The sequence below is a fragment of the Talpa occidentalis genome, unplaced genomic scaffold (genome assembly GCF_014898055.3).
Source record: "Talpa occidentalis isolate TD23 unplaced genomic scaffold, MPIMG_talOcc4v2.1 talOcc4.7, whole genome shotgun sequence".
NCBI classification, from domain to species: domain Eukaryota; kingdom Metazoa; phylum Chordata; class Mammalia; order Eulipotyphla; family Talpidae; genus Talpa; species Talpa occidentalis.
In genome coordinates, this window is record NW_023605083.1 from 129,343,501 (window position 1) to 129,359,331 (window position 15,831).

Sequence of the window (15,831 nt, forward strand, 5' to 3'; positions counted from 1 at the left end):
TGAAATAACAATGTAAAATTTGCCACTATACACCTTTTCCCTTCAATGTCTGGCTTGAGTTTTCCCCTAGGATTTTAACTTTTTTTTTTTTTAACCGAAGTTGCAAGTTATGTTTAAAACAAGCACAGTCCCCTTTTGCCAAATTTTTTAAGACATTTTTTTTCAAAGATCATCTGAAAACCTGGAAAGCTATTGGCAAATATTTGGAAATAGTCATTTTATTTAGTATTTTTTTTTTGCATTTGCACACACATTTATCCTATAAAAATAAGCTTTTTATTTTAAATGACTTACTTTTCCATTTGAAATTTAGTAAAAATGTATAAAATTATAAGAAAATTTTCTTTGAGTTTCCAATAAGATTGCATGTAATATAGGGCTTATAGGAGAGCAGACAGGACACCAGTAGGAAATTTAATCTTCTCTTTGAAAGATATTTTATTCACCTTATTTTTTGTCTCTCAATTACAAACTTAATTCCAAAGAGCAATCCATTTTCTGAAGAATATGCTCTTTTCTTTTACATATCCTGGGGAAAAAAAATCTCTAAAATACACCTTTATGTCTAATCAGTTGAACCTTTTATTGTTTATTTTATAATAAGCTATATTGCATGCCATATACCATTAGTTTGCAATACTTTATATAATATTGAGTGGTCAGGATGCAAAATCTGTTTTGGAATTTTGTAGCTCATGATTCTTTTATCTTTCTCCATAAAGCAGATTTAAATCTCTCTGCACAAACCTTGATTATTTTGTTATATAATTTCCAGTATCATTTCTCAACAGCTATTGATAAATAATTTAATATTTATTATTTCGTGGTTTTTTTTTTAAGTCATCCTGAAGTTGGCAATAACATGGCTGTTGCTCTGTTTTATTAAAGTCCATGTGAGCTCTGCCCTGACTCTAGTTCCCAGTAGCCCCAGTTCAGGAAGTTAAGGGGATGGAGTCCCAAGCATCACCCACTGACTTGCAGGCTGTTCCTTTAACCCTGCAATCTCTTTCCCAACACCCTTCTCTGGAACCACAACTCAGGTCTTGACTCCCAATCTGATTATTCTTCCTTTGTGACAGAAAGGCTCTCGGGAACATAGGATATCTCTCCACCCCTTGCCTCGCACTCGCATGTCAGCAACACCAAACTATTTACACTCAATCTGCAAATCTAGTCCTATCTTTTCCCTCTACTTTGTCAAATGGCCCCTATGCCAGGCTGCCCCACCCCACCCCCTATCACCTGTTCTTCACTTGGCCAAACCTTGACCTGGACACAGCTGAAGCACGTATATAACTTTTGGGAGTTGGTAGAGTCTGACATTTGCACAAGGCCTTAGGGTTCTTTGGGCAGGGACCATATCTAACTTGCTCATTACTGAATCCCAACATTTAGCTGGAGTCTGACACATAGTAGGTGCTAAAGGAAACACAACGACCAGTCGAATCTTTTATTGTTTATTTTATAATAAGCTATATTGTATGCTATACACCGTTAGTTTGCAACACTCTATATGATTTAGGGGTTCATACCTCTTCAGACATAGATTAGTATAGCTGAAGAGGTGGGATCCTATATTTCTGAGTCATATATGATATTGTAAACTATAAGATGTATGTTATTACACCATACCTGCCGCCACAGCACCCACAATCCAGAAGGGGAGGATGTGGTGATCAAATGGGCCAATTGAATCTTTCAAAGAGTCAAATCCAGTTCCATTTTTTCTTGAAAGATTTTGCTTACTGAAACACATGTCTCAGTCTGCCATCATAATACTATTAATAACACCCACAGAACCCGGGCCTCCCTGGTGGGCTAGGGATTAAGTCTCAGCACTATCACCACTACAGCCTCAGCTTGATCCCTGCCCAGGGAGCTGACCCACATATGGCCCAGCAGAACTCTCCTGTCTCCCCGCTGCTCCCCTCAGCAGTGCATTTCAGTAAATCACCGTGTTCTGCTCCCCAGTCTGTCTCTAGTGAATCCTCTCATCCCCTGCACCTTTGACCTACACCCCGATTCTTCTATGCAAAAATAAATAAAAAAATTATAAACAAAACAAAACACAGAATCCTATCCTTGTAATTACCTCTTCTCCCTCTAGACTGAGAATTACTTGAGGGGTGTCTTCTTTTTTTTTTTTTTTTGTAAGCTTAACAATGAAAACAATGCCTGATGTCACCGATGTCTCTGTCTCTCTCCCCCTGAATGAAGACATGTGCAAATATGTGCAAACAGCAGAGCACAGTGCCACATGCTAACATACAAGTAAGCTGCATGAGTGACCGGCTGGAATCTGTTTAATTCTCTGCTGCATCTTCGGTCCTCTTGACTTGTCTCTGAGACATAAGTACTTAAACATTTGATTCCACTGGAAAAGGTCCTAAGAGAATTCAATTTCTTTGGGCAAAAGTTTCAGTATATTGTAGTCTTTACCTTCACACCACAGATAAGTCTGTCTCGCATAGTTTCGAAAAACACACAGCATAATGAGTTTGAGAGAAAACATTCAATTAGAGGCTCATTTTCTTCCTATGTTTTACCTTCTGACTTTAAACAAATAATGATGAGAACGATTCTCAAGTATGACCACGCAATCTGAGGTTTTGCATTTTCCTTCTTTGTTAACCTAAACCCTGTTATTGAAATGGAAACCTAAGCTGACATTTTTGCAAGTTTTTTTTTTCTTTTTTATAGTCTAAAGGTTAATGAGCTGTGGTGTGGTTTAGTGCTGCGTGTGCTAAGCTAGCACCTAATATGTTAAGTTGGGCGTGATTCAAGCCTTCCAAGGAAAGTGGTCTCCAGCTTCACAGAGGGGAGGGGTGGACAGAAGGGAAGAGGCTGCACCATTGTGTGGTGTTACTGCAGGAGGAAGGCGGTTCTGGTCAGCCGGCTCTGCACGGCAGGACATTATATGCAAGCTGTTCTCAGGAGGAACATAAATATCCCACATTCCATTTCGAGAGGTGCTGGGTTATAGGTTATTGACCAGTTTAGGGATTTATAGCTGAAGTCAGTAATTATTAAGGAAAAATGGCTTGACAATTTTATTATAGAGGAGGTCTGCTGGAAAAGTTAAATATTGATTTACCTAAAACTAACTTGATCTTAATAATCATAGGTATGCCTGTGTGTGTATATATGAAAACTGCAACATAATGAATTTGAGATAAAATAAACAGAAGCTAATTGTCATCTATATTTTATATATAGCTACATACATAGATGGACAGGTATTGTTTATATAGTTATGTACTTATAGGAATAGTTATGTACTTTTATGGTTATATATACTTAGGTATATGTGTTTCAAATATGCAGTTATATGCATTGCCACACTCTGCTTTCAGTTCTTAGAGAAGTGTTATATGAATTCATCCACATGTGCGACATGAGTAACTAGACTACATACTACCTCGTAAGAATATAGAGATTATTGTATGTAACCAAAGTGTAATTAAGTATTTTCAGAACAATTCTTGCCACCTCTCCAACTCGAGATTGCTATTAATTTGTTTCAGATTTCAGAGAAACAGAGGAAGGGGAAGAATTGAATAGTCTAGGGGAATAAAGTATTTTCTACCTCACAATCATTTTGTTTCTCCCAAAATATAGCCACACAAGTGTCAACCTTGAAGTCTAAACAAATGAGTTGCCTAAAATATTTTACAAATCTACAGATTTTTAGAAAGTAATATTAGAGATTTTATCTCATCCGGATTCTGATGCCTAATCCCAAAGGAACTCAAACATCACATCTAATAATTAATTTGTTGTTTTATTGCAGTATAGAATGTCCTGAAAAAGTTCCAGAAAAGATGTTCATCGTGTGCCTCTGAGAAAGTCTTGGGTGAGTTTTAAGTGTGAATTTTGGGTTTTTGTCCATTTAAATTTTCTAAGTGTCCATCAAGTGCCCAGTATTCATCTCCCAGATGAGTTATCCGGTCTTAGCCCCAACATAAAGGCCCATATCCCCTTTCAGGTACATACAGGTGGAAACTCTAGAGTAGAAAAATAGAGGATATTTTCAGGGTCCTAACTTTGGAGAGAGGACCACAGCCATTCTCACACTGAGCGTTAAGGGGGTGTTTGCAAAGTATTTAACCCTTCACTTACAAAGAAGAACCTGGAAGAGATCCCAGCAGAAACCCACTCTATTCTCTGCCTGCTGGTTTCTAATCCTCACCCCTGATATAGCACAGAAGAGCTTGGATGTGGAATAGAGAATGTGGTTGTCATTAACACACCTTTGGAAATGATGTAGTTAGAGAAAAGCCCAGGTTCTGCCTCACAGATCCCATTGCACAGCAAAGACACGTGTCTTTCAAGTGCATTACACTTGTATTTAAAACAGAAAATAGGTACTGAGTGCCTCCCAGAGTCCAACTTTATTTTATGGGGTGCATTTCCTGCTACACCGCCCCTCTCCCACTGCATTAGCTCATCCAGAAAGTCATTGCTGATATATTCCTACCATGGTTCTCCAAAAGCAGACTGCCATGGGCATAGCTCCCCAGCCACCAAAACATAAGCAGTGTATTCCTATGCTACACAGGCCATGTAGGCACCTGTCCACATTGTCCCAATTTAAAGTAATTTCTATCAACACCTCAATTTTATTTTTATTTTTTTAAAGATTTATTTATTTGTGCATACAAGAGCTGAGGTACAGGCCAGAGATGCGGGAGATGAGAGGATTCACCAGAGACTGAGTGGGGAGCAGAACAGGCAAACTGACTGAAATACACTGCTGAGGGGAGCAGCGGGTGAGAGAGGAGAGGTCTGCTGCGCCATGTGGATTTCTCCCTGGTTCGCTGGGGATCGAACTCTTGCTGTAGAGGTTGCAGATTGCTTCACAGTGTGGTGCCCAACCCCTTGCACCACCAGGGACGACCAACACCTCAATTTTATTTATTTATTTTAAATATTTATTTATTTATTTATACAAGAACCAGGGTACAGGCCAGATTTGCAGGTGAGAGGATCCACCAGAGACAGAGTGGGGAACAGAACAGGCAGACTGATGAAATACACTGCTGAGGGGAGCAGCGGGCAAGACAGGAGAGGTCTGCTGCACCACATGGGATTCTCCTTGGCTGGCAGGGATTGAACTGGCACTGCAGAGGCTGCAGACAGCTTCACAGTGCTGTGCTCAACCGCCTGTGCCACCAGGGGAGACCCAACACCTCAATTTTAAAGAACGTTTTAACATGGGAGTCTTCACAGCAAGACTGAGCTGTAGAAGGATTTTATAACCAAGGATGTGACTGTCCTATGTCTCTGACCTCAATGGTACCTATGAATCCTGGGAAGATGGTGGTGTGTGTGTTTGTGTGTGTGTGTGTTACCGTGTTCTGTTGGGCTGACTCAATCAATGGAAACCCAATGCCAGTGAGGGGTACATAGACAAGAAGGCAGGGGGGTGGAGACCTCAGAGGTCAGTGTGCCTCCTGTGTCAGAGGACATGTTTCCAAGGTCTGACCTGGAGGCACAGCAGCTGAGTTCTGACTCCACTAATTAGACTGTTAGTGAAATAACCGTGACTAATCAGATGTTTAACTACATCCAGAGTTTTAAGGGAATGAAAGGGATTTGGGATATATATATATATATTTTTTTTTTCAGACAGCGTCTGTCTGAAGATAGGATACTCTCCAAGAAAACAAGAGCATTGTTTAGAAGTGATGAAAGTCAGGGTACTTACCTGTTGTATATGTTACCCACCCACACCATCCCAAATTATCTGTCACATTACTGAGTGGTTGCTGGTAAAACTTCAGCAACTTCTCTTTTACCTTTGATGAAATATCAACATAGTTGGACATCTAGCTCCTCAATCCTCACTGAGAATGGCTGTCAAAAGATAGGTTATACCTTATTTGTGAATGCCTATTCAAGGTTGAGCAAATAGAATATCAGACTATGATTTGCAACACTGATTCATGCTTTCTTAGGAAGTAAAATATTTGGAGATAAAATTTTACATTAAGTTGCAAAAAAAAAAATGGAAGTTTCGTATTTTCGATATGCCTTGCTAACTAAGTGCTGGTGTCAAAACAGTAAAAAACCGCATGTTTCCTATCACAAAGGAGACATTTGTTTGCCTTGCTGAGAAAAACTAGCTTTCAGCAACACAATCTATATAGACACATCATTTTAGTAAATATGAAAAAAATACATTTTTTTCTGCTTGTTTTTTTTATGATTTAGAGCTTCAGCCTTTCAATTGAGGCAGTCCCTGGATATGTTTCAGACAAGGAGCCATTTCCTCTATAACTGTATTCTGCAGTAGTTTCTAATCAAGAATTACATGTCTGCAAAAATTTGCTAAGTCACAGAAAGAATGAATCAATGCAATACATTCGTGATGCAGATTATATTGTTTTCCAATATTCTCAGCCTTTACTGTTTTAAAAGTCATAGCTAATGCATAGGCAAATCTGGCCAGAGATAAGAAGCATGAAGAGTAGAATTCATGTTTTTTTTTTTTTTTTTTTTTGTACAGCTCAAGACTGGCATAAGAAAGAGTAGTGGTTGCAAGTGAACTTACACTTCATAACCACAGAATCTAAAGTTCCCCTAATAAGGCTGGTAAAAGCTTCCTGCAATATTTCCCTCTAAGGGGATGTAAACCAATCTCCTCTTCATTGTCCAGATTGATATTTTTGTCTGTCGAAAGAAAAGAAAGAATTGAAATAGTTTCACCAGAAAAGAGTTTTTTTTTTTTTTTTTTTTTAATGTTGAAACAGTGACAGGTCAATCTCTTTTTGTTTGTATCTTTTACTGTATCTTTAATTATTTCCGTGGAAAAACAAGCAAAGAGATGGATACTACCTGATGAAAAAACAACAGAGGAAGTAGCATGTTTTTCAGTTCCTCTGGCCATGTGGCTGCTGTTCGGTGCCTTTTGTCTCAATAGTTTCCTGAACCTGGGTGGAAAATACCACTTTCATAATATTACTTGAGCCTTCTCTCTTCTCGGTCCTCTTTTAGGTTGGTCATTGGGGGGATCACCAGATGGGAAGAACCCTTTCAAGTCCATTACTCCTTTCCTATCCCTTCAACACCTTCTGATGCCCAGTGGGGTTTTCACAGGTTCTAATGTTACTGCAGGGCTTCAACAAGCCCTTTGAATTATGCTCAGGAAGGGAATCATATTCTCTTCCCAGTTCTCCTAGGAATTCACCTTTCCTTTCTAAGAATACACTCAAAAAAATCCAAAGTGGTATTGCCAATAAATTAAATAAAATAATTATTATGGCACTAAATGTTATGTTTTTAAAGTCTAGGTTGGTGACATTGAAACAGAAGGGGGCAAGAGGCAAAAATGCTATCCTAAAAGTCTTGGGTGTGTATTCATAAAAATAAAAATGAATAGCAGGTAAAAACTATAGTAACTCTGACATTAATAACACTTGGCACTCAAAATACTCTTCTTTCTTTGGATATCATAATGTTTAAACTAGAGGAAGAATAAAGTAGGTTGTTTTTTCGTTTATCTTTCTTTCTATGAGATAGAGGCAGATAACACTCATTTTTAGCACACTCTTGCCAAATAGACAAAAATGTCAATCAAATCTACAGTGTTGACCACGGAAGCTAATTATTTACCATCTGTTTCCTATGCCCAGTGCTCTGCTCTGATTTCTTTTTTTTTAAAGATTTATTTATTTATGCATATAAGAGGTGGGGTGCAGGTCAGAGATACGGGGGGCTGGGGGTGAGAGAATTCACCGGAGACAGAGTGGGGAGCAGAACAGGCAGATCTATTGAAATACACTGCTGAAGGGAGCAGCAGGTGAGACAGGAGAGGTCTGCTGCACCATGTGGGTAGCTCCCTGGCCGGGGATCAAACTCGTGCTGCAGGGGCTGCAGATTGCTTCATAGTGCTGCGTCTTAACCCCTTGCACCACCAGGGAGGCCCCTCTGTTCTGATTTCCTTCCCAAGATATGTATTCGATGGAATTTATCATGCTCTTTTCTCTTGACCTTCAGCTTCCAGCAGGCATGCTTGATGTTGAGAAATTCCTAAGTCTTAGAATAAATTCCAGCAGATAGAACATTTGCTAAGGTGATGAAATGTAATGACCAGATTTTCACTAAGACATTGGTCAAAAGAAATTCCTTAACTCAAAGTGCTCCATTTTTCATATCCCATTTCTCTCGTCTGGTCCTTCACATATTTCTATCTTCAAGGTCACTGATTTGATCTTCTATTTGGTCTATTCATCTTCCATAGCTTTCACTAGAATACTTGACCTCATTATTGAGGTCTTTCCATCTTCAATCTGTGTTACTTTCTTATAACTTCAATTTCTACTTGATGTTTATTAATTTTATTTCTCAGATCATTAACATGTTTCTCTGAGTATTGTTGTCTCTCTCGATTAACTTTTCTGAATTCTCGGGGCCTCCCTGGTGGCGCAAGGGGTAAAGACACAACCTATGAAGCTGTCTGCAGCCACTGCAGCATGAGTTCGATCCCCTGGCGGCCAGGTTGCAACCCACATGACACAGTAGGCCTCTCCTGACATGCCCGCTGCTCCCCTCAGCAGTGTACTTCAGTAGATCCACCTGTTCTGCTCCCCACTCTGTCTCTGGTGAATCCTCTCACCGCCCCCCCATACCTCTGGCCTGTATCCCAGTTTATGCCTACAAGAGTATGCATAAATAAATAATCTTAAAAAAAAAAAAAAACTTTTCTGAATTTTCTTACATTGCTTTAGGTTATCTTTATACATTTTTTTTTATCTCTTTGATTTTTCCATTTTATCACAATATTCTCTCTGATAAGGAGATAATATCTTCCATGTCTTTGTTATTGGATTCTGGAGAGTTGCTCTCACCTTATGATGTCACATTCCCTTGAGGTCTTGAGTTGCAGTGTGTTATATTTTTTATATGTGTGCCCATTTTTTACTTCCTATTTTTTAAATATCTGTAACCATGACTTGAGAGAGTTGAACTGCTTTTACTTTTCCTACATGTAGTCTTTTCCTTTATTTGATTTTATTTGACTTTTTTGGCCCTTGCTGACTTCCATTGGGACTGAGCCCTTTTTATTCAGTTGCTAGGTCAGCAGTGTTGGGGAGGGGCCTCGAGGGTCCACTTGTGCAAACGTACTGGGCAGAGGTGCTGGCTTATGTTTGTGGCACCAGCAATATCCCTCTTCTCTCAGATTCAAGATTAGAGAATGAGCAGTCTGTATTCCATCAATGCACCTAATAACAGTGCATTAGTCCCAAGGGTTGTGGAAGGGAAGAGTACAGCCAAGAGTGACTTCTCTGATCTTTTCTTTCCAGGGACCCAGACTTTGTGGAGTACCCCAGGCCTTCCCTACCCATGGTCTCATTCAAGGGTATGTGCCTCCACACTGTATCTGTTCTCCCCATACCAGTGCCCCTGGGTGAGACAACCTGCCATCTTTGTCAGCTGCCCCAGATCATAGCTTCAGGCATTTCCCTCCACCCACCTTCTGCTTGTGAAGCATATATCACCTCCATGTACCCTCTGCTGGAGTCGGCACAGGCCTCTGGTGTCCAAAGGCTGTTCAATTTCCACTCCTTGTTGTAGGAGTCTCAGGAAAATGTCTCTCAGGCTAACTGTTAGCTGTTGCTCTTGAGAGAGAAGCCAGGGACCTATTTATTGCCATTTGATATCTTTCAGTTTACCTTTAAGAAGAGGCCAGGTCACCTGTGCCCAAGGTGACATGTGGCATCTCCCAGGTCCATAGTATGAAACTGCGTTGCTGTTCTGGGAGTTGGAGCCAGTGGGGACAGGCACTGCTGCTGCTACTTGCTATGCATTTCATATTTATTTATGTCACACACACACATATGTTTGGGCTGGGCTACACAAATGTATATTTTTAAATTTCCAAATACATATACATATAGGTGTCTATTATTCATGATATCAGCTAAAGGTACAGAGATGCTCATGGTTTCAGTGCAGCCTCATAGTCACTAATTAGTCAACCAAGTTTCAGGTTAAAATTAGCTTCCTTTTCCCTCGTGTATATGAGCATTATTGGTTATAAGCAAAGGAGTTTAGTTCCATAAGCAAACAAATAAGTAGGTAAATACTTGAATAAAAACTTTAAAACTATTTTATAGAATAAGGAAAAAGCACAAAGATAACATCTGAAAAAATGCCGTGACCATGTAAGACATTCTCAGACAGGGCCAATTTCATTTTATTTATGTATTTATTTTTATTCAGAATATTAGTTAATAACATTGTATATGATTCAGAGGTAAAGGATCACATCTCAGATGTATGACCTCATGTCACACCCACCACCACAGCACCCACAGTCCTCTTCCACAGCCTACTGTACCCCCTCTTCACAGTCATTTTTTCCCTGCCCCTTTTATAGCCCAGATTCCACAGTCAGTTTCCATGTTGTTGTTTTTTTTTTATTGGTTTCGCTTTATCTGATGACAGGTTCAGTTTTAAATAAAGCAATTTTGAAGCCCTTATAGTTATAGGAAAAATGAAGATGATATTATGTAAGGGACATAATGACTAAATAAGGTCAATATTTTTGCATAAAGAAAATAAAATTTTGTAAAGCCAGGCATGCCCTGGGGAGCTTGGTCCCAAAGCAGTCACAGTCAAAGGGACTCAGTCCAAGCAACAAAAACTAACTTCAAAATATATTCACTTTACATGACAAACCCTTCAATCACCCCTAATTAGAACCATACACAATTTTAAGTTTTAAGCCCTATATCGTAATACATATTTTTAAATATATAGTTCATACAGTGACATATGTATGTAATATAAATAATACAATGTGAAATTTAATTTTACATTGTTTAAATTATATAACAAACAGGAGAAATTAATGCCACACATATATAGTTTAATTTCTTTCAAATTTAAGAAAGTGTATTCTTAGAAGCTTGTTTAATTCAGATCCTTTACCTCTATTTTGTAAGGAAATGAAGTGAACATGTAATCCTCAGCAAGACTATCCAGCATGCATGTATTTTTCCAATAACTCATTTCCCTTCTACAATTCAGGTCACTTCTATTTTTCTCTTCCATTCCACAAAGATAAAGCCTCTAGCCTTCTTGCTTGGGTGTTTTACATTTTCAACATCTCCCACTTCCCTCCTTTTTCTCTACCATACAAATCTGAACCTTCTGGGAGGAAACATTGGTCAAAGACAGAGTTCTCCGTAGTTAGAAGGGAGAAAAGAAATTTTATCTCAGTAGTAAAACAATGCCAACACCAGAAGAATGTACTAAGGCAGAAAATCTATATTTTAGATTTTGTATAGATACTATTTTAAACCATATGAATTGCCATTTAAATTAGTCAAAAATGATTGAATATGGCTCTCACATATGATTCAATCTAATGCAACAAGGTATATGTGGAGAAATAAGACACAATTCACATCTCTGGTCTTTCATAGTTAAGTGGAGAGAAACAGTGGGCAAATAAGCATCCCATAAAACAAGTACCTGTCCCAAATCTAATACTGGATAATTCTCTGTCTCTTCATGTGCCATCATCTGGGCCTCTCAAGAAATATGTTGAGACTATTTATTTTCATTGGTAAATGATTTCTTATCACAAATGTTCCAGCGACTCTCCATTTAAGGCAGAGACCTCTCCACAGCACACCTTGTCAAGGTATTTTATGAGAACCTCTTGATTTTTCTGTAAACCCACACAGATCCCAAAATGGCCTCCCTGCTCTAAGCCATCGTCTAATATTTTCTACCTATACTCTAGCTACCTCCATTTGTAGTACTTTCTCCAACCTTTTCATGGTTTGTGAAAACAAAACCTGGGTGTGCTCTGCTGCCTATGTCAACTAGCTGATCATTTCTTATTGCATTTTTATTTTATTTATTCCACAAGAAAAGAATAGGATAATGTTTTCATGTCAGTGCATGATGACAGTACCTCAGCTGAGAAATGAAACCAAATGATGTCATGAATTTTATCGGTTGGAATAAAAAGGTTGATTGTAGTTTACAACTTAAAATTGGTTAATAATAGCAAATGTAGTCTTTGGAAATGTGTGTAAAACTTCTTTCGCACGTAACTAATAATCTAGAGAGATCATTCCAAAAGGGGGAAAAATTACCTTCACCGTGGGTTTCCAACAAAACAAGCAGAAGTGGATTAACGTAATTGCTTAATCAACAACATTCAGCCAAAAGCCTCCAAGTGTGTAGAATTAATCATCTTATTGTAAGATTCATTAAAAAGTAATGGGAACAGTGAGAGCATTGCACAGCTGGGAATAATTTTGTTCCATTAAAAATAAAAATAAATACATCTTGGAAAACACTATTTTGACAGCATTTTTGCTCCATGCATGTTTTAAAATCAAGGATTTTGTTCACTCATGCCATGCCTCACACTGTCACCATGTCCCCAGTGCATGAATGACATGAGTGTAGGGGATGAGTCTTGTCAGTAACAACCCTTTCCCCTCAAAGAAATTCAGCCCTGCTGACTGGTCATTAAAAGCATGATTTTTTTTATTATTATTCACTCTATAAGGATTATATTTTCAATATACCAGTTTATAGTTTTTATATCCTAAAATCTACTTAGCAGTTTATGAATTATAGGTTTAAAATTATGTATGGAACTTATTTTCCAAATATATTTGAAGGGTCAAAAAATGAAGTACAGCTCATTGGGAAATATAAAGGGAGGAAATTCATAATACAAGGGGGTCCTTTGTCAAATCCTTTGACATATTAAACTACCATTAACTCTAGCTTCCTAAAGACAATCAAGTATGATCTCATTCCTTATGGGAGCTCTTTTGATACTCTTAAGATTCATCGTTGTTTGGGGGTATACTGGATAGTTGCAACTAAACTTTCAATTGACAAAGACATTTGACTTCCAGCTAATTATGGAGTACTTCTGTTTTCTTCCCTCTTGTGCATAATCAATAGTCATTGTTGGGAGGGGGAGTCTTTGGGTTTTTGCCATCATCACATTGGATCTCTTAGAGGGCTATGACTTTGAAGAGCAGAATTGATATTATTGTCAAAATTGATGATCACTTCCAAACTCTCATCTTTAGCCTCTTTGGCATGGCATTAGAGGTAATGGTAGGACTAGCAACAAAATGGTAGGACTAGGTCATGGTAGGTCTAGCATGGAGCATTAGAGGTAATGGTAGGACTAGCAACAAAAATGACAATGACTAAGTTTAGTAAATATTCAGGTGCTGAAATAGCTGAAGTAAGAAGCTTAGCCTTTACCTTTATTTTATTCTCATATATAACATTTAAAAAATTCTCTTTTTTCCACAATAATTCATCTCAAATCCCTAGTTTACAAACCCCATTCAACAAAACTCAAACTTGGAAAGTAGCCAAGCACCATCTTTTGTTCCACAGACATTTCACATGAACATTTCTCCACCCCTACAAAGTGGTTATCAAAAATACCTCTCCAACATAAAGGGGAAAATTTATTTTAGGGAAATAACAATTTTCCATATTGTTACATTATTAATGAGACTAAGGTTCATTTGATTTACACGGCAGCAGTCTTAAAGTCTAATTAGAATCACCTGAGAAATTCTAAAAGCCATTTTCTTGGGTCCCTCCCAGAACTATTGCATCAGAATTTCCAAGGGTGGACCAGAAACTGTCAATGTGCTTCATCTACTGCAGGTGATTCTGGGTAGAAACCAAGTTTTGAAACCACTGCTCTATGGAAATAGAATAATTACATGCCCATCACCTTCTATTTACCAACATTTCACCAAAATATTTTGGCAGAAGAGCAAATCTTAGCCAGGAAGAAAATATATTGATGATGTGTTTCTACATTTTTCACTTCTAATAATTTCCTTATATAGATAAAAATGCAGAGACAAAACAAGATAAAGGGCATACGGCATATGCTCTGGCAGAGATTGTTCGTTATGTCAGTACCTAGGGCTCTCTCCTCCAAGCCCATGGCTTCTCCTTGGTAAGGTGTGTTAAATATTACATAAAACTTGTGTGGAGTCTCAGCTACTAATAAGAAAGTTGCTTTATTTTCAAAGCTATGAAGTGGGGTCTGAAATGAACAGTGGCTCAATATAAATGTCATTTTTTTTTTGATTCCTAAAAAATGGGTATTCATACAAAACAAGAGTTTCTTAAAACATTTACATAGTTTGCGTGAATCTTGGCTCATGAAACTTTGGGGAAACAACTTCTTAATTGTTAACATTAAAATAGAAAGCACAATACAATTGCACAATACAGTTTTATGAAGATAAAAATCAACCTCAGGATCAATCATATAGTATCGTTTGATTATCTTCTTTTAGTACCAAATATTTGAAAACAAATGTTGCATCAGTAAATATAAATTGTATGCTGACCAGAAGCAACAAGCAACTATTATAGCTCAAAGCTATAGTTTACTTGCAAAATGTATTCATGTTGGAGAGGAGTGGAATCAGGTTGAAGTTTTCAGGATGTAGTTGCTAAACTGATATTTTCTTATGTTCAGACGAAATAAAAATGTTCAAAAGGGATTTCTTTTTCATTATTTTCAAGTTAAGTATATGTGAATTATATTTCCATTTGTGTGCTTGAAGACTTTTTTTTGCTGTTCAAAGCTACTGCCCTCATTCCTAGCAGGATATTAATAATTCCTTATTATTAGCATGTTTGCATTATGACCAAATTTTTAGTATTACCTTGCATGCTTCCAGCACTTTGTGGTTTATCAAGTGTTTTCATATATATCTTATTTCCCTGATTGCAATGTGTACCTTTTATTCACATCTTAATATTTCTAAAATAATGTGATTAATCTTAAAATCAATATCTTACTTAATGTGAAAAAAAGGTATTATTTTATTCAAAATATTTTTCCAAGATGTATTAAGATCCATGACATATTAAAATCGAGGAAATATGGTATTAATTCAGTTGGTTTTAAAGACAAAACTACGGAGTCGACAGGGTTCTATTTCCCTCATTTAAGCAACAAGGAAGTGACACCATCATTTAAGTCTTAGAATTCAAGTCTTTGGATTTAAGCCATTGGATTCAAGATTTCAAGAGCATCTCCTAACCATTTGTACCGCTGCTAAAGTTATTATAAGCCAAAAGTTACCCTTATTTTAGCAAGAAAATAGAAAGACTCCAATCTGTCTCAGAAAATAAATACACAGACAAAAGAAGAATCAGGGGCGTCATATGCTTTTCTCTAGCAAGGGTCTCCAAAAGGAAATAGAACATGTTTCATTTCAAGTGTCCCTCAGGCCAGGGCCACCCGTCACGTGCTCGGCGCCTCAGTTACTCTTGAGGCTCAAGTGGAGGGAGCTCCGTCTTTTCCATTTCTTTGTTTGCTGAAGAACCCACCCTACCTAATACCCCATGATAATCTTTGGCCCGTGAAACACGCCAGGCTCTGCCTGTTTCTCTCAACTTGGTGGTGACAGCTTCCAGCAGGACACCTGATCAATCATACCTGTCACTGGCCTCCGTGTCCAGCGCGTGATGGCTTTTGTTTGTTTGTTTTCTTAGCTTGCTCCACTGCCCCACTGGCAGGTTTCCTTGTGTGTTCATTAAAAGCCAAATGTGAAAGTAGCAAACTCCACCATCTGGGAAAAAGGGAAAAGGTCTGGCAGATCTCACTGGCCTTGATTCTATCAAAGCTCCAGGAGGCTGAAGATATTTTCCCCGCTGCAGATGTGTTTTGGCTGCAGTTGGTAGTGGTGGAGAATGAGAAGTGGGTTTTGGTGGTATGTTTTTTTTTTTTTTTTTACCCAGATCTTTTGGTAAGTTTAGCATGAATAATAGGATAAATTGTAGGGTATCTTTACGATT

General features: G+C 38.0%; 1 long non-coding RNA gene across 1 annotated transcript in view; it reads left to right on the forward strand.

Moving 5' to 3' along the window:
• LOC119232016 (uncharacterized) overlaps positions 1-15,831 on the forward strand; it is a 126,302-nt gene that overhangs the window by 34,087 nt on the left and 76,384 nt on the right. Inside the window, exon 2 of the long non-coding RNA XR_005121983.2 lies at positions 3,791-3,853. This is a non-coding gene — a long non-coding RNA (uncharacterized LOC119232016). The remainder of the gene's footprint in view (positions 1-3,790; positions 3,854-15,831) is intronic.